Source organism: Bactrocera neohumeralis, unplaced genomic scaffold (genome assembly GCF_024586455.1).
Source record: "Bactrocera neohumeralis isolate Rockhampton unplaced genomic scaffold, APGP_CSIRO_Bneo_wtdbg2-racon-allhic-juicebox.fasta_v2 ctg4281, whole genome shotgun sequence".
Classification (NCBI taxonomy): Eukaryota; Metazoa; Arthropoda; class Insecta; order Diptera; family Tephritidae; genus Bactrocera; species Bactrocera neohumeralis.
In genome coordinates, this window is record NW_026091337.1 from 1 (window position 1) to 9,876 (window position 9,876).

The 9,876-nt window shown below is 49.3% G+C and overlaps 1 pseudogene; it reads left to right on the plus strand.

The window, feature by feature from the left end:
- Positions 1–3,143: 3,143 nt before the first annotated feature.
- LOC126767141 (signal peptidase complex catalytic subunit SEC11A-like) lies at positions 3,144–3,768 on the plus strand (annotated as a pseudogene).
- The last annotated feature ends 6,108 nt before the right edge of the window (positions 3,769–9,876 follow it).

Below are 9,876 nucleotides of genomic sequence, written 5' to 3' on the forward strand. Positions count from 1 at the left end.
ACGGACGCCCACCACGCCGCGTTTTTGCGATTTCTGCAAACACTTGGGCAGATGCCGACGGGCGAGTCGGCGCTCACGCCCGGTCTCCCGCACAAGTCGAGCAAGAACCGAAAGAAGGAGGATGCCGCCGAGGCTTCCGAGGATGTCATTGCCAGCATCAACAGCGTCGAATCCATTTGGCTTTCTCTCCTGCGGTACTACATTACGTCGGTCGCCGCCGACGCAAAGGCGCAGCTGACACCCACGTTCTTCCGCTGCCTCACCGTCTTGTACGCCCGTCTTCTCGCCAGCTACAGCCGCACCCAGACCAAGGACAGTAGCAACAGCGCTGCGGGAAGTGTGGCGACGTCTTTTGCGGGACTGTTGCTGAACCACCGCGACGACGCAAGCCGCTGCCGTCGACTTGAAAGATGTTCTTCTGACAAAACTCTTTGTGCCCAGCAAACCAGTCGGCGACGAGGAGGCAAACGATGCGGAAGCTTTTTCCGCTTCCCGCTGCACACCATGCTTCTTGGGCGCCCCGGTGCACGGCATCGGCGGAGGGCTCGCAAGCGGCTGTGGACTGTTCAGCGGAGCATCGTTGCGTTGTGGGTGCTGTACAATCTTTTTGGCGAGGCCCTCGCACACGATGGCATGAAGAAGGCAGCGCGGGAGCCGAGGGCATCAGCGTGGACGAAAAAGAAGGCCAGAGCCGCGGCTCTCGTGGTCGCCGCCTTCGCCGACCTCCCGGAGCAGTTTACGGAAGGCGGCCGAGCCGAAGAGCGGCGTGTGCCGCGAGCGACCGCGCAGCGACTGAACGGGGAACTTCTCTCTCACGCCACGAAGCACCGCGAGCGTCTGCTTGAGGACGCTTTCCAAGGCCACGCCAAGACTTGGGCGGCCCGCAGCTCTGCCGGTTTTACCAGCAAGCGATCAGCGCGTCTGTCAGCGCACTAGCGCTGCTGCGGGCCGACGCACCGCCCCTTCTTCCCGCCCTCCTGCACGCCCTGCTGTCTCAGTGCGTCGCTGCCGCAGCGTGCACGATGGCGGCAAGACTCGTTGTCCGCTACGACGTTGGTGTCTCCCTCCTCCCCTCCTCTTCCTCTTCTTCTCTTCCTTCTTCTGCACCACCTCCTCACCGTCGCGGCAGTAACGCGCTCCTCCGATTGGCTCGTATCCCCGGCGTTCATGTGCGCTCGGTGGTGAAGCCCCACGTCGTCTCTCTCCTTTCCCTGGCGACGAGCTCCGCCTTTCATCAGTGCATGTCTGCCTCCGCCTCACGAAGCGCAGGGAACGAGCGGATCTACGAAACACTGCTCAACTCACTGCAGACTCCTGCCGTTTGCGGCGATGATGGAAGCCGACGACTCCCTCTTGGACGCCGCCTGGGCGTTTCTTGTCCTTCTCCTCGAGCAGAGTAACGCCAACAACAGGGCGACGGACCGAGGCGTCAGCAGCGGCAGCAGTGTGGGTCGTAGCGGCGGGCCGCATGGAAGCAGAGTGGAAGACGGCGACACCGCGACGCAGCCGCAGCTCTTCACGCTTTCGCAAGGCGAAGTTTTGTCGATGCTGTCGCTCCTCACGCGCGTCTGGCTGCCCGGCAAGGTGCTCTGGCAGCGTGTTGGGCAGCTTCCATCGCTGGTCAACGCCCTCTTCGAGGCGATTCTCCTCGGCGTCCGCGACGGGCGCTACGAGCGCCTCTCTCTCAGCCAGCTCTCCAACCTGTTTCACCTGCTTGTGAAGATTGGCATCGACGCCAGTGAGGAGGCTGAAGACGAGCCCGTGTAACCATGGACGCCGCCATCGGCGCGAAGGAGGGCGAGGCGGACGGAAAGGGCGGTAAAAAGGCGGCGCCCACCCGTGCGGAGGCGGTGCCTAAGACAAAACCTGTTAAGCGGCCGCCTCTTACAGCACCCGTGTGCTCTGTCTCGCCGCTGCCGTCGTCGCGGACATGTTTCAGCTCTCGCGGCACTACGTGACCATCTTCACGTTGCACAGCAACGACCTTGACTACATCGCCCGCGACTTCCTCCGCGCGCTCAGCCAGCACCACTTGCCCAAGGTGAAGGGCACTCCGATCGCCCATCGCGAGGGCGTGCGCATCTTGCCGACCCGCCCCTCCCCCGCCACTTTTGCTGACCTCGTCTACACCTGTGTCGGCGACGAAGAGTGCAAGGCGCTGCTTCGTCAGGCTGCTCTCCGGCTGGACGAGGAAGAGACGGCGCAGGGCGCCGCGGGCAACAGCGACGGCCTCGTGGAGCGCCGCCACATCTTCAACGTGTTAACGTAAAGCCATCCAGCGGCGCTGGCAAGTTCGCCCGCACCCACGCCAGAGGAAGAGAGAAAGAGCGAGACAAGTGAAGAAAACGGAAAAGAAAAAGCCTACTGTTCTGCTTTCTTTCTCGTCTCTCTTTTCTTTCTCTCTTTTTCTTTAACGATTGTTGTTTGGCCATTGTTATGCTTTGCACTTTTTTTGTGTGTGTGATTTTTTTTATTATTGCATCTTTTATGTGTGGCTGTGTGTGTGTGTGTGTGTGAGGGACGCGCGCGTCGGTCTCTCTCTCTCTCTTTTTTGTTGTGTGTTGTTGTTTTTCTTTCCGTGACGTGAACGGATACCATCATTTTGTCTACTCACCCACTTCATGCAGACGAAGTCTTGTAACTCATAAACGCTCTTTTCTTTCTCTTGTTTTCTTTCTTTCTGTATTCGTAACGCGGACTAACACCCTTTCCTTTTCCACTAAAAAAAAAAACACGAAGAACGAAAGTGCGAACCTTTGCTCGAGAACAATCGGCTCATCCTTTCACTCTCCCCTCTCCCCGTTGCTGGTGGTGGGGTGGTGGTGGGAAGCTGACATGTTGTTGTCGTTCACCTGAGTTCTTAACCGTCCTCGTCCGAGAAAGGCGCACGATGAAAAGAAAAGAAAAGAAAGAGGCGGGCGCAACGCCTTTTTTACTTGTTGCTTTTTGCTCTCCACACCAAATATAAAGTGGCCACTCTTTCATGACGATGATTTTTCTCTCTTTTTTTTCTTTTTGTTCTCCCACTAGTTTCTCTCTTTCCTCACCGAGCTCTTTGCTTCAAGGAGTGCCATCCTGTCAGAAAGGTCCAAAAAAAAAAAAAGCAACAAAAAAGGCCGGCACCGCACGCGTTTGGGGAAAAAATGAGAGAGAACATCAACATGCTTCGTTCGATGCGCACACGTGACATCGTCTCGCAGGTTCTCCTGGTCTCCATGCTCATTAGCACCGTCCTGGTCTGCTGGCGCGTCCTGTGCATTGTGCCACAGACAGAACACCCCGTGGTGGTTGTCATATCCGGCAGCATGGAACCAGGCTATCGCCGCGGCGACATTCTTCTGCTGCACCACTTGAAAGAGCGCTTCCCTGTTCAGGTGGGCGACATTATTGTCTACACGCTGCCAGCGCGTTCGATCCCGATTGTCCACCGCGTGCATCGCGTTCATGAGCGCGAGAAGGATGGCAAGAAGCTGTACTTGACCAAGGGCGATAACAACCGCGACAACGATCGGGCCCTCTTCACGCCCGGCATGGAGTGGATCGAGGAGGATTTGATCTTGGGGAAGAGCTACGCGTACATCCCCTATCTTGGCTACATCACCGTCGCCTTTCAGAGAGAGTGCGCTGTTGAAGTACGCAACGATTGGGCTTCTGGGATTTTTTCTTGTTGACGACGGAGGGGTGACGTCCGGCAGCAGACAGGCACGGCGTGTGAACAAAGGATCCGTTTCGGGCAACCCGAAGCTTTCCCTCGCCGCCAAGCGGTGAAAAGATGATGCCTTCGGGAAAAAGGAAACGAATGGTGATACAATCTTCCCCTATTTGCTGTTTTGTTGTTGGTTTTTTTTCACGTTGTCTCCATTGAAGTCGTTGCATGAATCGCGACTTTCTCTCTCTCTCTCCCCCCAAAAAAAAAAAAAAAAAGATGAAAGAAGGAGCGTTGTAATGCGAAGCGCAAAAAAAAAAAAAAGCAAACTGTGCAATTCAACGCGTATTGGCCGGCTTCCAGGCAGCGGACCTCTCTCACCTTCTCTACCTCGCTGTGCGTCTGCCTGTCTGTGTGTGTCTCCCTTCACGTTCCGACCAAATCGCTCTCCTTACCACCCAACCCGCCTCCCATTTTTTTTCATTTTTCGTCTTTTTTTTTTCCCTTGTCGTTGTTTTGACAATTACTGTGTTTCTTTTTTTTGTTGTTTTGAGAAACAAAATCTTCGTTTACTCCTTTCACTCTTTTTTCTTTTTTTTTTTTTTTTTTTTTGCTTGCTCTCTCGCTCTCCGCGTACTGCAATTTTTCCTTTCTTTTTATCGGTTTTCAGTCGCCTTTCTCTCAAAGGAAAAAAAAAAAGATAGAGCGAAAAAAAAAGGAAGCTCGAAGCTGCTTAACACTTCTTTGTTCTTCCTTTTTTTTTTTTTTTTTCTTCTTTGTTGCCGTTACAGTTTTTTTTTTTGTTTTTCTCTCTCACACTTTCTTTTTTTTTTTGTCATCACCCACTCACTCACACTCAAGAGCACAGACAGAGCTGACCTATGCGCCAGGGCATCCTTTTTCTGTTGGCGCTGGCTTTTGCCGTGTCGCTCGCCTCCGTCGCGCTCGCCGATGATTTGATCAGCGTCGCCGATTGTTACACCATCAACCCGAACCCGGTCTTTCTCTCCTGCAGCCAATACACAGAGCCCTTCACTGATCTTCTTGGCAACTTGCCGTATGACAGCGTCCCCGCCTACACGCAATGCGTTCGCCAGCGTTGCGTCTGCACTCGAGAAGGACAGCGTCGAGAACACATCGTGGACCACCGACGGCATGCATTGCTCGACCCTGGCTGGAACGAGTCGGGCACAAAAAGACTGTGCAACGTGATGGTTGGCTGCTTCAAAGTTTTTTGGGAATGCACCTTGAACGCTCTCATGGACCGCAGCTCGAGCAACGTCGCACTCGACGCGAATGAGCAGGCGGCCGTGGATGAAATCGTGCAGCACGGCAACACACCAGGACAGGATTTCTCCACCACGAACATGTTTCTTTCTTGTCGCATGGCCATGTGTGAGGCGGCGGCGTCGCGCAAAAACTGCGGATTGCTCACCTGCATCCCGAACAACACGCAGTGCTACGAGTACATCAAGCCTCCCCCGCTGCCGAGTCACACACCAGCTCTGCACCCATGGCTGCCAGGCCGTCCTGGTGTTGATGGCGCTGACCCTCACCACGTTCTCCAGCGCAGTTCTCTGCTGCGCCTGCTGCCCGAGCCCCTGTTCGAGAAAATGAGCCACTCATCACTGGTGCAGACGTTCTCAACAAAACGAAAAAGAAAAAGAATCATCGCCGCGACTCAGACGCACTCCGACTCAAACTTTGACTTGTCCTCCGACGCTGAGGGGCCGGACGATGCACACGCGGGGAGAAGGACCTGGACGGACAATAACGCCGAGGCACGCAAGTAAAGAAATGTTTACATTTAAAAAAAAAAAAAAAGAAAGAAAAAAAAAAAAAAAAAAGGAAAGGAAAGGATTTTTTCCCTACGGGAACTCGCACGACTTGGAGGAAAGAAAAAAGAAAGTGGACAGCGTCACCCAAAAACCTCTTCTCTCCTCTCCTCCTTTTTCACTTTTTTTTCCCCCTCTCTTTCTTCGCGCAGTAGCGATAGAGGAGGAGGGAAGAGGGAGAGGGGAGCTTTTTTTCTGCTTTTGTTGCATCTCTTTTTTTTTTTTGTTTTGTTTGTGTTTTTGTTTTTTTAAAGGAACGCACCACCACCACCATCTTTCTGTACCTCTCTGTCTTTTTTTTTTTCTGTCTTTCTTTTCTCCGGATTTGGCCACGATCGTTTCATTTTTCTCTTTTCTTTTTTGAGGTCAGAAAAAGAGAAAGAGAGGTTTTTTTTCCTCCTTCCTTTTTCTCTCTTGACATGCAAATCCAACAAAGAGAGGAGGAGAAAAAGGAAGAAAGAAAAAAAGGAAAGAATGAAGGAGCTGGCCCTCCTACCTTTTGTTTTGTTGCTCTGTTGTTTTTCAAGTTTTTTTTTTGTTTTTTTTTAAGCAAAGGAAAAGAGAAAAAAAAAGGAGAGGGGGGCACACAATCACACGGATAGAAAGAACAAAAGAGAAAGGGGAAAAAAGAAAAGAAGAAATGGTTTCTCTCTTGTCTTTTTTTTTTTCAGCGAGCAGTCTGCGCGTTTTTTCTTTTTTCTTTTTTTCTTTTTCACGATTCTTGTTCTTGATTTATCTCTCCCTTTTTGCTTTCTGTCTCCCTCACTCTCTTTTTTCTTTTCTTTTTGTGTTTTATTTCTTTTTTTCTCTCCGTTTTGGTGTGTGTCTGTGCGTTTTCCTTCCCTTTTTTTTTAATATATTATTGTCTTTTTTTTTTCGTTTGCTTTTCCTTTTTTTTTTTTTTAATCAAAATTTTGCTCGTTTCTGCTTTGTGATTGCTCTCTGCAACGCGTGGCGTCGTTACCGTCGCTCTCTCTTTTTTCTCCTCTCTTCTCTCTCCTCTCTCTCTCTCTCTCTCTTCCCTTTCTCCCTCCTCTCTTCTTTCATGAAGAGAAGTGTTGCTACCGGCGATGAAATCTTCTTCACATCGGGTGCAAGACGATGCAATTATTATTTTTTCTTATTTTGTTCTTGGGGTGCCACACGTCTTTTCTTTTTCTCTCTCTCTCTTTTCTCCTTTTTTATCGTTTTTTTTTGGTGTCTGTTTTTTTGTTCGTTTTTTTTTGTTTATTTGTCTTTTTTTTGCTTTGATTTTTTTTTTTTTTTTTGAGCACACCATCATACCTTTTTTCTTCTTGTTCCGCCGTCAAAGCTGAAATACTAAAAAAAACTAACAAAAAAAAAGAACTGAGGACAACTCCTCTTTCTTTTTCTTTCCTTTCCCTTCTCTCTTTTGTTAGAAATGAGGAAAGGAGAAGAGAGAGGGAAGAGGAAAGGGGAAGTGTGTGTGTGTGTGTCAAGACGTGAGAGAGAGAGAGAGAGGACGGAGCGCGTTCCGGATCTTCTCTCTCTCTCTCTTCTTTTTTCTTTCCTTCACTGTTTTTTGTCTTTTTTTCTTTGTCGCTGACGTTACTCACAGCAGCAGCAGCAGAGCTGAGGAGAAAACGACAAAAAAAAGTACCGCATCTCAGCGACCCACTGCCTCCCTCTCTCTTTCTTTTTTTCTCTCTCTTACTATCTGTATGCGGTAAGAAAAAAAAAAGAAGAAAAAGAAAAAAAAAGATTCCGCACACACACACACACACACACACTGATACATTTATACACTCGCCGATAGAGAGACTTCGCTCTTTTTTTTTTTTTTACTTTTTGTTGTTATTATTTTTTTCTCTCTTTCTCTCTCTCTCTCATCTCACACGCAACCATGGACGGCGACCAGGAAGATTCGCACAAGGACAATGCGCCGGCCCCTCCGGTGAAACCAGAAGCGCCAGCAGCCATGCAGCAGCAGCAACAGCAGCAGCAACAGGTCTCACTGAAAGTGGTGAACGCGGATGGCGCGGAGATGTTTTTAAAATTAAAAAAGGCACACTCCTCAAGAAGTTGATTGATGCCTACTGCAAGAAGCAAGGATCACGCGCGCCTCCGTCCGTTTTCTCTTTGACGGCTCCCCTATTGACGAGTCCAAGACGCCGGAGGATCTCGGGATGGAGGACGAGGACGTGATTGACGCAATGGTCGAGCAGACGGGCGGCTTTTTGTGCGGCGACGGGAGGTGGTGATGATGATGATGCGTCGACAGAGAGAGAGAGAGACACACACACACAAAAAAAAGTAAAAAAGGAAAGAGAAAAAAAGTTAATAGAGAACACAAACAAAGAAAAGAAAAGAAATGAAAAAAGAAAGAAACCAGTCGTGCCAACACAAAAGAAGGGAAAGAAAACAAGAAAGAAGGCGGGAGAGGAGTTTGAAAAGAAAAAGGGGGAAAAGAAGGCAAACAACAGCAACAACAAAAAGCCTTTTTCTTTCCCTCTTACTCTTTCTGTTTCTTTTTTTCCTTTTTGTGTGCGTCTGTGTGGACTGCACTTTGGTATCTTTTTTTCTTTTTTTGTGAGGACGGTGGTGGAGGAGGAGGAATATCAAACGAAACTCTTCCTTTCTTTCTCGCACACTCTAAGCAAGAGAGAGAGAGATTTTATTCATAAAAAAAGATATTAAAAAAAGAAAAAAAGGAGAAGAGTTTGTAAGAAGGCGCAAAAGGTCATAGAAGACAGTGTAATAAGACGGTATCCACTGATCAGGTTTTCGTCTTCTTTTTTTCTTGACATTTTTTCGTTTTTTTTTGTTTTTTTGTTTCTATCTCTTTCTCTTTGGCTGTGAGTGGGTGTGAGTGTGGGTGGGGGGTGAGCCGCCACCGCTTTCTTCATTCTTTTTTTAAATTGTTTTTCTTTTTGTTTTATTTTTTACTGGATACTATTCTTCCCGTTGAAATGAGGTGCAGCGAACAGGAAAAAGAAAAAAAAAAGAGAAAAACAGAACGTAAAAGAGAACTTCTCGCGGAAGAATTTATTCCATGGCCAACACATAAAAGAAGAAAAAAAGAAAAAGAACGAACACTTTTTGGCTGAGGGCGAAAAGAAAAAAAAAAAGGAGCGAAAAAAGCTTTTGGTCACAGTCTTCTCCTTCTCTATGCGTCGTCACCTCCCCTCTTCTCTCTCTTTCCTTTTCTCTCTCTCCTTCTTCTTCTCACTTGCCGTCCTCCTATGAAAGAGTAGAGGTAGAAAAACAAATAAACAAAAAAAAAGATAAACAAACAAAAAGAAGTCGCCACAATTTCTTTTTTTTAAAAAAAAAAGGAAAAGAAAAAGAAAAAGACAAACACTTGTTTTTTTTTTTTTCTTTGAAAACGAAGCAGCAACCTTGTGCCTCATGTTTTCCTCTCCCTCCAATGACAACCACAACGCGACGCCGCCGCGGATAAAGCGGCCGCTCACCCGACGGGATATTCACTTTTATGTGAACACATTAATTGTTGAACTGTCTAAGACAGAGTTTCAAAATAAATTGAAGGAGGAGGCGCACAAAGAGCCGATCCCGCGATCGGGCGAAGAGCTGCTCGACCGCTTTGATGAAGTTCAGGCCGTCTTATTTAGCGAGACGCCGCTGAAGGTGCCCGCAGGCGAGGCGGGAGGCGATGACGATGATGAGGATGATGATGGCGGCATCAGAAGAAATGGAGAAGGCGAAGAAAAGAAAAAAGGCGAAGAAAATGAAAAAGGCGAAGAAAATGAAAAAGGCGACGCCACAAAAGTGGTCTAATTTTTTGCGACGGCGATGATGTCGTTGCGCAGATCAAAACCGCCGCACAGACCTTTCCCGATGCGGACACGGAGCGGCTGCTGATGCGGATGTGTACAGCACTGGAGGCGCAGGTCTTCGCCGTCTCCACCGCTGTGCCGGGCTTCAACAAATTGCACAGCAGCAGCAGCAGCAGCAGTGTGGACATGGCCATGAGCACAGCCACAGCCACAGCCACAGCCACAGCCATGGCGGGATGCCAGCGCTCACGCCACAGATGATGGGAATGATGGAGATGGCGATGAGCACACTGAACCCGCAACAGCGAGAGACGCTCGACCGGGTGCAGAAAACGATGGAAGGCGGCAGCCCTCCGTCCGCGAAAGACATGCAGGCGATGTTTGCTGTCCAACAGCATCTTATGGCTTTCATGCAAACGATGGAGAAATTCACCGGTGGGCGGCGGTGCCGCGGGTCGCAGGGAAGTGATGTACTTTTTTTTCTCTTCTCTCTCTTCCTGAGCTCGCGAATGGTCTTTTTGTTTTAAAAGGGGAAACACACACACCTTTAAAAGCTCTGCGCGCACACGAAAAAAGACATAGAGGCGGCTGGTGGTGGATTTGCCCTTTTTTTTTTGGTTGATCGTGCCGTAGTGGT